This window comes from Ixodes scapularis, unplaced genomic scaffold (assembly GCF_016920785.2).
Source record: "Ixodes scapularis isolate PalLabHiFi unplaced genomic scaffold, ASM1692078v2 PGA_scaffold1__304_contigs__length_218370807, whole genome shotgun sequence".
In the NCBI taxonomy this organism is placed as follows: domain Eukaryota; kingdom Metazoa; phylum Arthropoda; class Arachnida; order Ixodida; family Ixodidae; genus Ixodes; species Ixodes scapularis.
The window spans coordinates 26,753,960-26,768,434 of NW_024609846.1; positions in this window are offsets into that span (position 1 = coordinate 26,753,960).

A 14,475-nucleotide genomic window follows, 5' to 3' on the forward strand; every position below is an offset into this window, starting at 1 on the left:
CGAAATCCTACGACAGCTTCGAAGGTTTCTTAATCAAATCAGCATGGCCGACCGCGTCGCGGTCGCGACGACCGACGGACGTTTATTTTTCTACGTTCGCTTCTCACGCGTCCCGACTTCAAGCAGCAAGAAAAAGTAAAAAGTACTTGAAACAGACCACGAGGAACAAGCACGCTGGATCCACAAACACCCGGGAAAAGCTCCAACGGTCACAATTCCACCGACAACGACCAAGCGAGCACGGCAGGTAGGCCTAGCAGGCACTCCTACTCGGCGACCGTCTGCCCACGACCGGCTGGCGTGCTGAATGGAATATTCCCGCGCGACCCTTGTGAACCCTTCCCGTCTTATACTTTGATCGCTGACCTCAATTTTAGATTAAGGGTTCAATCTCTTCCTCTTGTCATCTCCTTGTTTTCCGAGGCAACGGTGACTCTCGCCGGTAAAAACTCCGACAGACGCAGGAAAGGTAGAGCAGCCATCGCTTTGACTAGCAGACGTCAAGCTGACGACGTTAACTACGCCAACCGGCCGATGCCGTTAAAGAGTGAGAAGTCTCGCCACACACGAAAGAAGTGAAAAAGTATTTGGGAGGGAACTTGCGGGACACTGACCACCCTCACTCTCGTTTCTTAGCAAACAAACCTCGGCGCCTCGGGACATTTCGCCAGTGAGTCCTTTGACTTCCCTCCTTGATGCGCGTCGGCTAGTTGTTAGACACAAACAACGTACCGCTCGAGTTATTTCGTCTGCCCCCCCTGAAAGGCGAAGTCGAGCTCACTCGACTTCCGAAAGTCGCAGGAAAGGTAAAACAGACGCAGACGACGTTGCAAAGGAGCAGACGACGCTCAGATAGGGGGTCGCGATCAGCCAATCAGGGCTCGGTGTTCAACTTCCTTTTTCATGCGCAGAAGACGAAAATGAGCCCACTTGCGAGGCGTATACAAGCCTTCACAAGCCCCTCCAGCCCCTCCATGGCCCCTCTATACGCGGGCGCCATCTATCCCCGTGCGAGTGAAGCGCTTTCGGTGCGCCGAGCATAATGTGGTCGCCGCGCGAGACAGAGAGTCACCACCTAAATGTATTTCTTCCACCGTGATCAAGGTACATGCTATTTGGTGCGACACAAATAACCAAAGTATTCCCTGTTATTTTCCGGCGAAGAGACAAAATGCACGCGCGTTTTCCAATAGGAATGCACAGGAGCACCGCAAAAGCAGACTGGTTGCTGTCTGCTTCAATTTGCGTCACGGAAGTCGCATGGACACTAGCGCCAGTTGAACTTCTAGCGTACATTATAATAGCTCTATCCGCGTGTCTCGCCATTTTGCTCGGGACTATTTTCGCGTTTTTTTCTGCCCACATTTGCTGGAGACGTGAGCTCGGAACGTAGGCAATTCGCCCCCTTGCACGAGAACTGGCGCAGCCGTGCGCGTTCCAAAGAAAGCTCGTGCAGGGAAAACCAAGCAAGAGACCAGGGATGTCAAATTCAGGATATAGAAAAATATCCCACTGTATTGAAGGCGCCTCCACACACGATTTCTCACCATGATGTACAGGCCTGGAACGCGATCCCGCAGCCATCTGTTAGTTCAGAATCACACTAACCAAGGGTGGGGTAGCACCTTAAAGTCCCTCTATCCTGAAAAAAGTGGCGCCAATCATTGTTGTGGAAATGCTCGAGACGCGTGCCGCGCGCCACTTCTGGGAAATTCATGGCGTCTGAAATTGAGCTCAGTTACAGTGTTCTAGCTCAGTGCTGCGCTGTGACGCCATGGTCTTCCCAAAGGCTGCACGTTGCACGGGCCTCGTGCATCGACGAACTTTGCGCTAATTTTTTAAAAATGAAGGGGCTTTAAAGCCACTTCGATCTCAGCGCCACCTTCGTGGAGTGTACTAGAAAGGACTGAGTGCGACGACCGAAGCGCTTTTTCGGCGCCGCCGCTTGAAGAACGATCTTGGCTTTGGAACGCAACGCGTTGTTCATAAGAACCGGCTAATCCGAACCCCTACGCTCGTAGTGCCCGAGAGGGCGCTACGAGCGAAGTGGCTTGTATTAGGCGGTTTTTTTCCACATGCGGAGGTACCTAAATAGCACTCCGGTCGCCCCACTCGGTCCTTCTAGTACGTTCTAGCACCGGATTTACTGGCCGAGCCCTAGAGCAATTCTGCCCCGCGAGCTCTAGCATGAGTCACGCACCGCCCCTGAAGGTCGTGCGCTGTTGTGGATGGTAATTACAGTTTGGATGTTGATGGTGATTAAGTTGGGCTGTTACAATATCCTCCCCGTAGAGGAAGATGAAGGCCTCCTCGCCGACATTTAGTTTGGTGATGAAGTTGCCCCATGGTCGGAGCGCTTGACGAAGGGCTTCATGTGGGATACATGAACGTTTTGTAGCGCCCTTCAGCGCCGATTGGTTGACGGCTTTAGCGGTGTTACGGAGTAATTGACTGGGAATGTTTGACAAAGGACGGCATATGGCCCAAGATTTTTGGGGAAAAGTTTCTCGGGGAGTCCTGGCGTGCGCACGGATGCCCATACCAAGACGAGGTCACCTAGATGATATATTACGGAAGTGGTATCTTCGTCGTAACGCTGCTTGTGTTGTTGTCGGTTGTCATTGGTGCGAAGGCGAGCAAGCGGAAGGCATTCTTGGGCTCGGCAAACTGTTTGTGCTACGAAGGAGTTTTGAAAGTTGCTGTCAGTGTACGGAAAAAGGCTGTCTATGGTGCAGGACACTTCCCGACCGTAAACAAGAAAAAACGGAGAGAATCCCGGGTTCGATTGGATAGAAGTGTTCTAGGTGAAGCTGAGGAAGGGAAGAATGAAGTGCCAATTTTATGGTCGTTGGATATATACATGCTAAGCATTTGCAATAGGGTTCGATTGAACCGTTCGGTGAGGCCGTTTGTTTACGGGTGGTACGTGAATGTGAGTTAACGAATAACCCTAGAAGCAGCAAGAACCTCTTTTACGAGAGCGGACAGAAACGCGGTTCTAAGGTCGCTGAGGAGAAATTGTGGTGCACCATGGCGTAAAACTATGTTGGTAAGAAAAAACTGTGCAATTTTTTGTGCAGTACTTGAGATCAGAAGAGCCATCTCGACATACCTCGTAAGGTGTTCTATGGCTACCATGATCCACTGGTGGCCAGCCGAACTCTTCCGTAATGGTCCGTATAGGGCAATACCAACTCGGTCGAAAGGCCTCTTGGGACAAGGCAGGGGCATCAACTGTTCATCTGACACGTGTCGCGAAGGTTTGCGGCGTTGGCAAGGAACGCACGATTGCACATACTTCTCAAACGTCCGATACTTGCCTGACCAGAATTAACGGGACCGGAGGCGGGCGTAGGTCTTGTAAATGCCCAGGTGACCCGCTGTGGGATGGTCATGAAAAGTTGCGAGGACGGTATCTCGTAACTGTTTAGGAATTACAAGTAGGTGCCCCGCGCCGTCAAGGAGGTAACTGCGTTTGTAGAGGAGACCATTGAGGAGGACAAGGTTGTGTATTTTTCGGAGGAACTTGGTGTCTTGAACTAGGCAACTAAGCGTACGAATCATCTTAGCACTTCAAGGACCTTCTGTTTGGGCAGAGATGAGATTTTTTGGTGTTAGGGAACTGACTCTAGGCAAATCGTCGTCGATGTCGTCGGTGCGGAAACTCAAAGGAAGAGGGCATGCGAGACAGTACGTCGGTATCCAAGTGTTTCTTTCCACTTTTGTAAACGATAGTGAACTCGAATTCTTGTAGGTGGAGGATCCATCTGGCTAGACGTCCAGATACAATTTTTCATTGAGGATAGCCATCATAGGACATGATGGTTCGTGAAAATCGTGAACGAAAGACCGTACAATTCGGGTCTGAATCGTCCGATGGCCCATACCATTGCCAAGCACTCTTGTTCGGTCACAGTGTATTTTTTTCAGGTCTGGTTAGGGTACGAGTCGCGTCCCGTTACTTCTATACATTGTCTTTCTTACAATATATATATATATATATATATATATATATCTATATATATATATATGGCATACTCCTAATAGTTACTGAAAAAAATGTTCCTCAATATGGCCTAAAACACATGGCGAGTATAGGACTTACACTGTGCACTTAGAGGAGCTGTGCAACGATATTCAGTTGGAATGTTTTTCACTATACACGAGCTTACTGGAACTAGTGGGACTCAAGGATACTCGCACGCAACGCCACTGGCCAAGAAACTCCTTTGTGGCGGTAAAATTTCAAGGACAAAAGCAATTATTTTTGTTCAATCTCTCCTTTGCAAAATTTGCTAACGTAACGTGGGGATCGCAGAACACCCAAGTGACGATATTTGAAAGTGGTTCATAGATTGGACCCGAGCCCTGCGTGGGCACTCGATTTGGGCTCGTGATAATTACTAGCTCGAGAAGCATTCGGGTAGTCGCCCGCGTCCAATCGCTGAGACGACGACAATAGCCGAGCCATAACAATAGACAGTTTTAGTATAGCGTTGCTGGCTCTTGCGTACGCAATACGCTATAGTATAGCGTACGCTAAAAATGACCTGCTTGGACCGAATTTAGTTGTGCGTTACGATTTCGAGTGAACACCGCGCGTGATCTTGGTTAAATTTGTTAGAGCCGTAGAATTGCGCGTGCTTATAGCGCAACCGTACTCCTGGAAAGAAATATTGAAAAAGAAAAAGTGTCCAATCATTTTATTTCAGATTAAACGAAGCCACAACTGCCTCGTCAAGTGCGATCGTACTCGTAGCCAGAGGCTACGAGTACGAGCGCGTAGCCAAGTTCGATCACGGAGCCTCCGTCAGTCGTCCCGTGGAAACGGCACCTTTTATCAATGCTATCGCGGAATGAAATTCATGACCCTGATGTCCAGTGCATAGCGAGAACTTCGGCGATTTCTTCTAGAGTCGTTCGTCTGTCGGCGATGAACCGTGGGAATAGGCTTAGCGGTGAGCAGATCGCAGCGTCGACGCACACTGCGAGCGGCGAACATTTTCACTGAGCACTCCTTCAGCTGCAGTGCGATCGGATTCGACCATGGTAGGTCCCAGAAAGAATCACCGAGCTGAACACCACGCATTTTCACGTAACACAGAACTTCGAAAACACCACGTCGCCCTTGCTGCGCCAGTCGAGGCAACCGCCATCTTGAAACTGGCGCTCTCGTTGGGTCCGAGATCTCGAGAGCGTCCCGCAAGGTCCGCTAGCCAGCAACGCAAAATCCCCGGCGTTGCGTGCGTACGCAATACACTAGCCCTTCTATTGCGTTCCTCGCATGCGCACTCACGACCCGCAATCTCCTTGCGTACGCAAAGCTATAGCGTACGGTGCACTAAAACTGTCTAATAGGGAGTTTTAGAATAGCACACGCTAAAGCTTTGCGTACGCAAAGAATAGCGTCGTCGCCACTGCGCATGCTCCGAACGCAAACCAGGTTTTGCGCTTTGCGTGCGCAATTTTAGCGTGCGCTATTTCTCGGAAATAGCTGCGTACGCAAAGAGTCTTTGCGCTTCTCCTAGGAGGATTCGTGATGAGCAGTTGGCTAAATCCAAAACGAGCACAGTTAAAAAAACATGGCGGCTTCCAGGATTATGTCGGCGGCTGCTTTGGCGGCGTCGTAAGTGCGACGTCGGCGGTATCCTCGCGACTGCAATTTTCAATACGGGACGACATTGTACTCGGTTTGGCAGCGATTACCGACAACTTGATGCTTGCGACGCGCGAACATTTCACGGCGAAGGTACGATGTGCGAAGATCAGTACACGTGACCTCTCTTGCATAGGCGACGCAAGCGGACACGACCGCTCAACCGCTCACGTCGCGTTCTCATGTTTAAACAAATTAAAATGCTACTCTGGACCATAAAACTCGTTTTTTTTGCTAAAGTTACAGCATTTCGTGTGTGAAATAAAATTTTTTACTGTATCTTGATGGCGTCGCAAGCGCGAGATGCTTGGGCTTTTGCGTCGCGGCGGAGAAACGTTATTCTAAAACTCTCTTGCGTGCCATAACAATGCCTGGAACTCAGCGCGTGTCCTTTGCTTTGCCAACCCCAGCGCGTGGCAATGATCAACATGGGCGGCATATAATCGGCTCCAGATCGCGTGACCGCTTGCTCTAGCTGCGAGTTGAGGGGGTGAACGCTGCTCGTTTTTCTTTCATTTTTTTCTGGGACTTCTATTGCGTGGGGTGAAAAACGAACGCGTGTTTCATAGGTCATTAACGTTAGGGATCCGTTTTAAGCGGTATTTGCGCAAAGTACAAAAATTGTTGCATCGCTCCTTTAAAGGTGGCATGAAACGAATTTTGGGTTGGGATGAATGATTTTAAATTGATACTTTACTAATCGCATATCGTTTAGTTGGCCAAAAGAAAGAGGTTAGAAAGTCAAAAGCCAGCTTTTCGGTTCGAACATTTGAGAATATAGCGGACTATTTTGTACCTTCTTGCCTTCGAAAGCTCTCCGCCTTTCCACTATGATACATCCGCGGTTCCAAAAGCGCGTCACCGGCGCCAAACTGACGTCAGCAGAGCCCAGCTCACGCATTGGACACGAGAACTGCGTCACTCGGACGTATGCGCTCGTCAGCAATCAATCCGTCGACGAATATTTGAATTCGCGTTCGTGGCCAATGAGTACCCTGACGGAACTTATTGTCACTGGGGAATGACAAGTTCTATGGTGTGCATAAAAAGCACGGTGTCATCGCACCGGTGCCGAAGGAATGTCACTACCACGTGATTTCACAATTCGCATTTGAGGTGAGGATTAAAGCTAAGGAGGAAAAAGTAGGAAAATCGTTTCATGACCCCTTTAAGGCCACGGTCCCACTGAATGTGGCAGTTTAGGTACTTTTTGGCAGGTCATTACTCATCTCCTTTTAAATACTGTTTCGTGGGATTGATGTCATTCGAAAGGCAATGCAATCCTCTTTCATTTGATATTATGCGTGTGTTGGTGTTTACTGTTCATTCGCATTTGTAGCGTTGCAAATATGATGGCGCGGACCCTCACTTGCTCCGCTAGTTCATGTTTTATGAACGATCCATTAAAGATAACACGGTTCCAATATAGCAGTTTTGTTAAGATGATGTCGGAGCAGAATGTAACGACACACTTTTTTGGCATTTGCATTACTTTGTTTTTTTCATCCCTCCAAATATTGCCCTAAAATTGACAATTTTCAGCTCAGATATGTTTTTAATGACACGCACTAGGGCAATGAAATTAGCTACACATGTAGTGCTTATAATTGGTAATATGCAGAAAAAAAAATTAATGTTGTGTAAAATTTCTTTGTTTAGATATTTTATATCAAACGTAGCACTTTTTTATGCTTCGAGTCATGGTACTTCAAATGCCGCTGAGGAAATAATTAAACTATGATAAAATCTTTTATAACATTTAGAGCTACAATGGTTGCCCAAGAGGTGGACGATGGCTTTTATTTATTTTCCAAGTCATAACACTCCAGGAGCGTTTCAAACTTACCTGTTTTGACGCATATCTTTTTTAGACATCAAACAGATTTATTGGCATCTAATAATATTTATTGTTTGGAATAGATATACATTGCGATGTATTAAATTTTCACAATGATATTGCTTTGGTTTCTTTATAGGTGTAGAGCTTAGCTAATTTTAAAAACAATTAAAAACTGTTTGGGTGTTTGGTTGCGCTACCTGACGGATGGCAGACAAACTGCTGATTTCTAATGTTCAAAAAATTTCCGAGGGCGGCGTTGGCGTCTGTATCATCATCAATGTCCGTGTTTTTTTTACCCTCACATTTAAAAAATATATTGGAAGTTTTACTATCGATAACTAAGTGGCTTAAGTACTGGGTCAGGCTAATAAACCTAAGACAAATAATTAGACAAGCGTAGCGTGATATAATGTGTCCATTATTCGATATGATTGAAATCAATAAACAATGACGACGAAGAGGAAAAGAATACACACGAGTTCACTTCATGCCTAGAGTCACTAAATGAGCTTGAAAGTATCGGCACTGCGTTCCCCAAAATTGTTTTGGGCGCCGCCATTTTGGGTCTTGCTCAGAGCAAACGCAACTGCCGATCATCATGATCCAAAAGTACGACTTCCTCAGCATTAGATGCGGTGCTAGGAAGCTGATGCAATATTGAAATGCTCTATCGCGGGTTGTTTAAACATTTGTGAGGGACGGAAAAGCGTTTCCTGTGATTTTAGATAAAGCTTCATATAACTGGCAACCATGATTTTAAGCCACAATATGGCCAAGTGTCGTTACTCTGAACCGTAACTAATTTACTGGCAAAAGCGGGAACAATGAAGAGGCAGGTGTTAAAAGGTAGTGGCTTGTGGAATCCACGAGGCTTACGTCATGGCCCCTCCAGGTATTACTAGGGTGCCTTCATGTGCGCTTTGCTTAGGGTGGAGCACGACATCTGGCCATTTTGTCCCACACTTTTATTTTTATTTTTTGTTCAGAATCGCGTGAAACAGCGTGTCCCTGCACGCGCTCGTGGCGCTGATTGTGCTATGTCGACATTTTGTTTTCGTCGATTTCTTTGTATTTTCCCCGTGAGAGCGTGCTGTCGGCATCGGGTACTCCAAAGGGTGGCATCACCCTCAACACAAGGACATTGAGGCACCCTAGGTATTCCAACCCTCTTGAACAAAAGCATGAATAGTGTCATTAGATAAGCTACGCTTCAGAGTAGCGACGCTTGGCCTTAGTGTGGCTTAAAATCATGGTTGCCAGTTATTTGAACCTTTATCTGAAATCACAAGAAACGCCTTTCCGTTTTCCACTTTAAACCGTTTGCGACACAGCAAAGCAACATTACATGAGCTTCCTAACACCGAATCTAATGCTGAAGATGCCGCACTTTTGAATCATGACGATCGGCAGTTGCGCCTGCTCTGCACAAGCACCAAAATGGCGGCGTTCACAACACTGTCGATGAAGAGAGTGCCGATACTCTAAGCGCAGCTCATTTATTGGCTCTAGTTTCCGCGAAACTCCTTTTCCCTGACTGAAACTGAGCGCAAATATGAATAATACGCCATTATTATAGCTTATTTAGTTATAACCAAATACACATAATGAGAGGAGGAAGCGGGCAGGTAGGAGAAACGCGGGTTTTATACGCGACCGTTCTAACCGTCTCAAAAGAGAGAACGCACGAGCTTGCGCTGGTTTAAAAAAAAGGCATCCAAAGAAAAGAGGCGGCACGCTGTGTTCTTTGTTATTATGCGTCCAATTGCAAATTGTTGTGTGTATGTTTATTCAGCCGGAAGTTAGTCTGCCTTAGTGGGCGTCTGGCGTCTCAGCTGTAGATGAGCAATTTAGCCAGTGCGGTACAACCGGAAACCTGGGGTCTTTAACGTGCACCACGCAGTAGTGATACACGACTGCACGCCGTTACGATGCTCTTCCAGATCGAAACGGGCAGGGGCTGGGTGGGTTCTGCAGCGCGAGCTTTCGCTCCAAGTGCTCCGAGCTGGTGTGCGCTAGACCATGCACTCAAACACCGAACCCCCCCCCCCCCCCTCCCTTGTGCGTCTAATTTATATATAGGTATAAATATTTGAAGATCAACGATGGACGTCGATCGACTTGAGGTAATGTAACGTAATAACATTATATAAATAATAAACTTGTTGAAGGACTGAACGACTAAATTTTTCAATTCTTGGATTGTAATATGGCGGTAGCCTATTGTACTTACTGTTGATGAAGAGCAATATGAGGTGACGAGGTAATGATTAAATGATGAGGCTCTATAAGGGCGACCACATTAGTGGGTGTCGAACCACAACGTACAATGCCAGACTTGTTTCAAGTATCGTGTACCCAAAGACTTTCTTCACCCGCAACAGTATATGGTGGAATCAATGAGGATGCTGCTTTACAACTGTACGTGGAACAGGAAAACTGCACTGTGCAGAAGTGCGGCTTATTCGTTAATATGAGGGACGCATTTCTAGCAGCATTCCCTGATTGACTACTTGGAACAAATGGCCTCGTTGACGTAAAAACTCCCAGTTCCAAAAGATTCTTGAAGCGTACTTAAACCGCAAAGGAGTATGAGGCGAAAAATAAGAAAAAGGAGCCTGGTGTAAAAGGTGCAAATCACCACCATAGCTTCTACTATCAAATACAAGCGCAGTTACACAATACACAAAGAAAGTTTTGTGATTTAGTTATATTTACATTTAAGGGCATTGATATCCAAGTATTCAGAGAGATTACACCTCCTGGTCAACCAACATAGAGCCTTTTCTACTCAAGTTTTACATGAAAGGCCAGACATCCGCTGATATTCTTCACGTAGACGAGTTGTCCGACCGAATAAACTGCCATTACTCCCGATCTGGGAATCTCTCGATCTTTGTTCGTAAGCCATAGTATCATGAGATCGAGGGGTGTGGCTCTTCGTCCGCCAAATATTGCTTCGGTGGGTTTTTTCCGTGTATGATGAGACCGATGCGTGCTGCCGGAACAAAAACCTGGCGATTCTTCACTGAACTGCTTCTTCCGTAAGCTTCAAAAAGGGATTTTTTTTTCGTTTCGCACACAATCTGTTCTGCTTGCCCATTAGTTGCAGGATGGTATAGTGCACTAATGTGATGCGTGAAGCCGGTTTTTTTTTCTTCAAAAACTTGTTTATTTTATTTGAAGCAAGATTGGGCGCGTTATCAGAGAAAAGTATGTTCGGTAGGGCAAAAGTAGGTAAAAGAGACCATAGAACGTCAATGATGTGTTTGGACGTCGTGGCAGGCATCATGTAAACTTCCAGCCACTTAGAGTACGCATCGCCCATGACTCCGCAGACGTGGATACGTTTCGCCACCCACCGACTGAATAGTGGATCGTTTTCAGTTACTGTTCATGATGGCGTTGGACTCAAGGAAGACTTCGAGTCTTTCCACAAAGTTAGCCCAGGTGCCAGGACTTTTGTCGAAAGCGGTAAGTGTTCGAAACTTCGACAAAGTCGGTGGCCACGTGTTGTGCTTGACACTGGACACTTACCATTCGCTGAGAAGAAACTTCCTTGTTCGTCTGCCGTGAGTTGTCCGATATCAGGTCATCACCGCAACACTATCTCCCGACGAAACTGATCTTCATTGTCCGCATATCCATAGTTAGCAATCTCGTCAACTTATAAATTCCCGAACGCTCATAACTTGCCGTTGCTAAACGCCGTTCATTCATAGCGTCTTCATTGCAAATAAACGTCTTCCTATTTCTTCTGATGGTTTTCATCATATTCCTCCTAAGGTGTACTTACAACATTATGTGTGTCGGTACTTCCGAAAATATTGCAACGGCGTTTGTTTTCTGGGAACCCCCCCCCTCCCCCCCTCCCCCCCCCCCCCTCCCCCCCCCCCCCTATAATGTAACAACCTTTAAAACATCTTCCGGACCCCGTGAAACATAATATTTCGTGACCATTTTTTAGTCGTTATTAAAATGGTGAGGTAAGTACCGTAAATCGTGAAGCAGTTTACTTGACGTCCGCTTCCACTGGTGTCTTGGAAGATTGAATCTACTGAACGTGCATTCCTGCAGAGGAAATTTTCATTGATAGAATATTGACACGTCAATCAACATTTGATTCCTTCTTGGTAAGATTTATTGCGAAAGCCCGTTACAACCGCCGACCGCATCTCCCTATATCAGAGAACAATTTATACCCAGCCTGACATTCTCGCATACATCCGTTTGATGGGCCACGCTACTTGAGCTAGCTGAGCACAGCTGGCAGCGGCGCGAGCAAGGCCACGAGGGGAAAGTGATGGTGCTCGAGCCATCCCACTGTGAACCAATGTTTCGGCCACCCCACGGGTGCGTGTCGCCATCTATTGGTTGAACTAACGCCTTGTTCAAGATGGCTGCCGTGGGACCGCAGCCTTAAGGCTGCGGTCCCACGGCAGCCATCTTGGACAAGGCGTTAGTTCAACCAACACATGGCGACACGCACCCGTGGGGTGGCCGAAACATTGGTTCACAGTGGGATGGCTCGAGCACCATCACGTTCCCCTCGTGGCCTTGCTCGCGCCGCTGCCAGCTGTGCTCAGCTGGCTCAAGTAGCGTGGCCCAGCAAACGGATGCATGCGAGAATGTCAGGCTGGGTATAAATTGTTCTCTGACATAGGGAGATGCGGCTCGGCGGTTGTAACGGGCTTTCGCAATAAATCTTACCAAGAAGGAATCAAATGTTGATTGACATGTCAATATTTTATTAATGAAAATATAGTCTGCAGGAATGCACGCTCAGTAGATTCAATCTTCCAAGACACCAGTGGAAGCGGACGTCAAGTAAACTGCTTCACGATTTACGGTACTTACCTCACCATTTTAGACCAAAATAACGTCACGAACTATAGTGTCTCACGGGGTCCGGAAGATGTTCTAAAGGTTGTTACAATATAGTTCCCAGAAACTTTCTGGAAATACTCGAAGTCTTCCTTGAGTCCAACGCCATCATGAACAGTAACTGAAAACAATCCACTATTCAGTCGGTGGGTGGCGAAACTTATCTGCATCTGCGGAGTCATGGTCGATGCGTACTCTAAGTGGCTGGAAATTTACACGATGCCTGCCAGGACTTCCAAACACGTCATTGACGTTCTACGGTCTCTTTTACCTACTTTTTCCCTACCGAAAATACTTTTCTCTGATAACACGCCAAATCTTGCTTCAAATAAAATAAACAAGTTTTTGAAGAAAAAACGGCATCAGGCATCACATTAGTGCACCATACCATCCTGCAACTAACGGGCAAGCAGAACAGATGGTGTGTGAAACGAAAAAAAGCCCTTTTAAAGCTTACGAAACAAGCAGTTCAGTGAAGAATCGCCAGGTTCTTGTTCCAGCAGCACGCGACGGTCTGATATTACACGGTAAAAACACCCGCCGAAGCAATATTGGGCGGACGAAGAGCCACACGTCCGTATATAGGATGATACTATGGCCTACGAACGAAGAACGAGAGATTCCCAGATCGGGAGTAATGGCAGTTTATTCGGTCGGACAACTCGTTTACGTAAGGGATTTCAGCGGAAGTCGGGCCTTCCATGTAAAACTTCAGTAGAAAAGGCTCTATGTTGATTGACCAGAAGGTGTCATCCAATATCAATGCCCTTGTGTAAATATAACCAAATCACGTAACTCTCTTTGTGTATTGGTAACTGCCCTTGTATTTGGTAGTAGAAGCTATGGTGGTGACTAGGACCTTTCGCACCGGGCTCCTTTTTCTTATTTTTCTCCCCATACTCCTTTGCGGTTTAAGTAGGCTTCAAGAATCTTTTGGAACGGGGACACTTAACGTCAACGAGGCCATTTGTTCCAAATTGTCTATCAGGGAATGCTGCTAGAAATCCGTCCCTCATATTAACGAATAAGCCGCACTTCTGCACAGTGCAGTTTTCCTGTTCCACGTACAGTTGTAAAGCAGCACCCTAATTGATTATACCATATTCTGTTAAGGGTGAAGAAAGTCTTTGGGTACACGATACTTGAAACAAGTCTGGCACTGTAAGTTGTGGTTCGACACTCACTAGTGTCGTCCTCCTTATAGAGCCTTATCATTCAACCATTACCTCGTCACCTCATATTGTTCTTCATCAACAGTAAATACAATAGGCTACCGCCATATTACAATCCAAGAATTGAAAAATTGTGTCGCTCAGTCCTTCAACAAATTTATTATTTATATATTGTTATTACGTTATGTAGCATCGGCAAAAGCTGCCGACTACAAATCCGCCAGTTTGGCGCCGACGCTCGTGAACTGCCGCGAGCCCAGGTCAGGGAGCACGAGAGCGGCGTTGGCTCGAGAATAAAAGATTCGATTCTTGCCTGACGAACGGACCAACCCATGTTTTGATCGCCTTCGCGACAAGTGGTGACCCGGACGTGATCCCGGTGAATTTTTTTTTCGGCATCGCCTCCCGCAACCAGCAATGGACGCAGCCGATCGTTCTGCAGCAGCGAACGGAGATCCCGGGCAATCCCAAGGCTCCACCGTACCCAGGCAACAATCACTCGCTGGCGTTCACTTCAAACTGCCACCATTCTGGACGAAAAATCCCCGAGTATGGTTCGCCCAGGTCGAGGCCCAGTTTCAAGTTCACCGCATCACATCGTCGCTAACCAAGTACTTTCACATCGTGTCGTCACTCCCACCCGAAGTGGCCGATGAACTCGATGATGTCCTGGCTGCTCAGCCGACAACGGAACCCTACGAAAATCTTAAAGCAACGATTCTCGCTCGCAAGGCAACGTCAGAGCGCGCTCGACTACAGCAACTGCTTACGATCGAAGAACTCGGCGACCGTAGGCCTTCTCAGATGCTGCACCGTATGCGGCAGCTGCTGGGTGATCAGGCGGCTGATTCCAATAGCCCCCTTCTGCGAGAACTGTTTCTACAGCGACTGCCACAGAACATGGTTGCTGTCTTGGCCGCGACGGA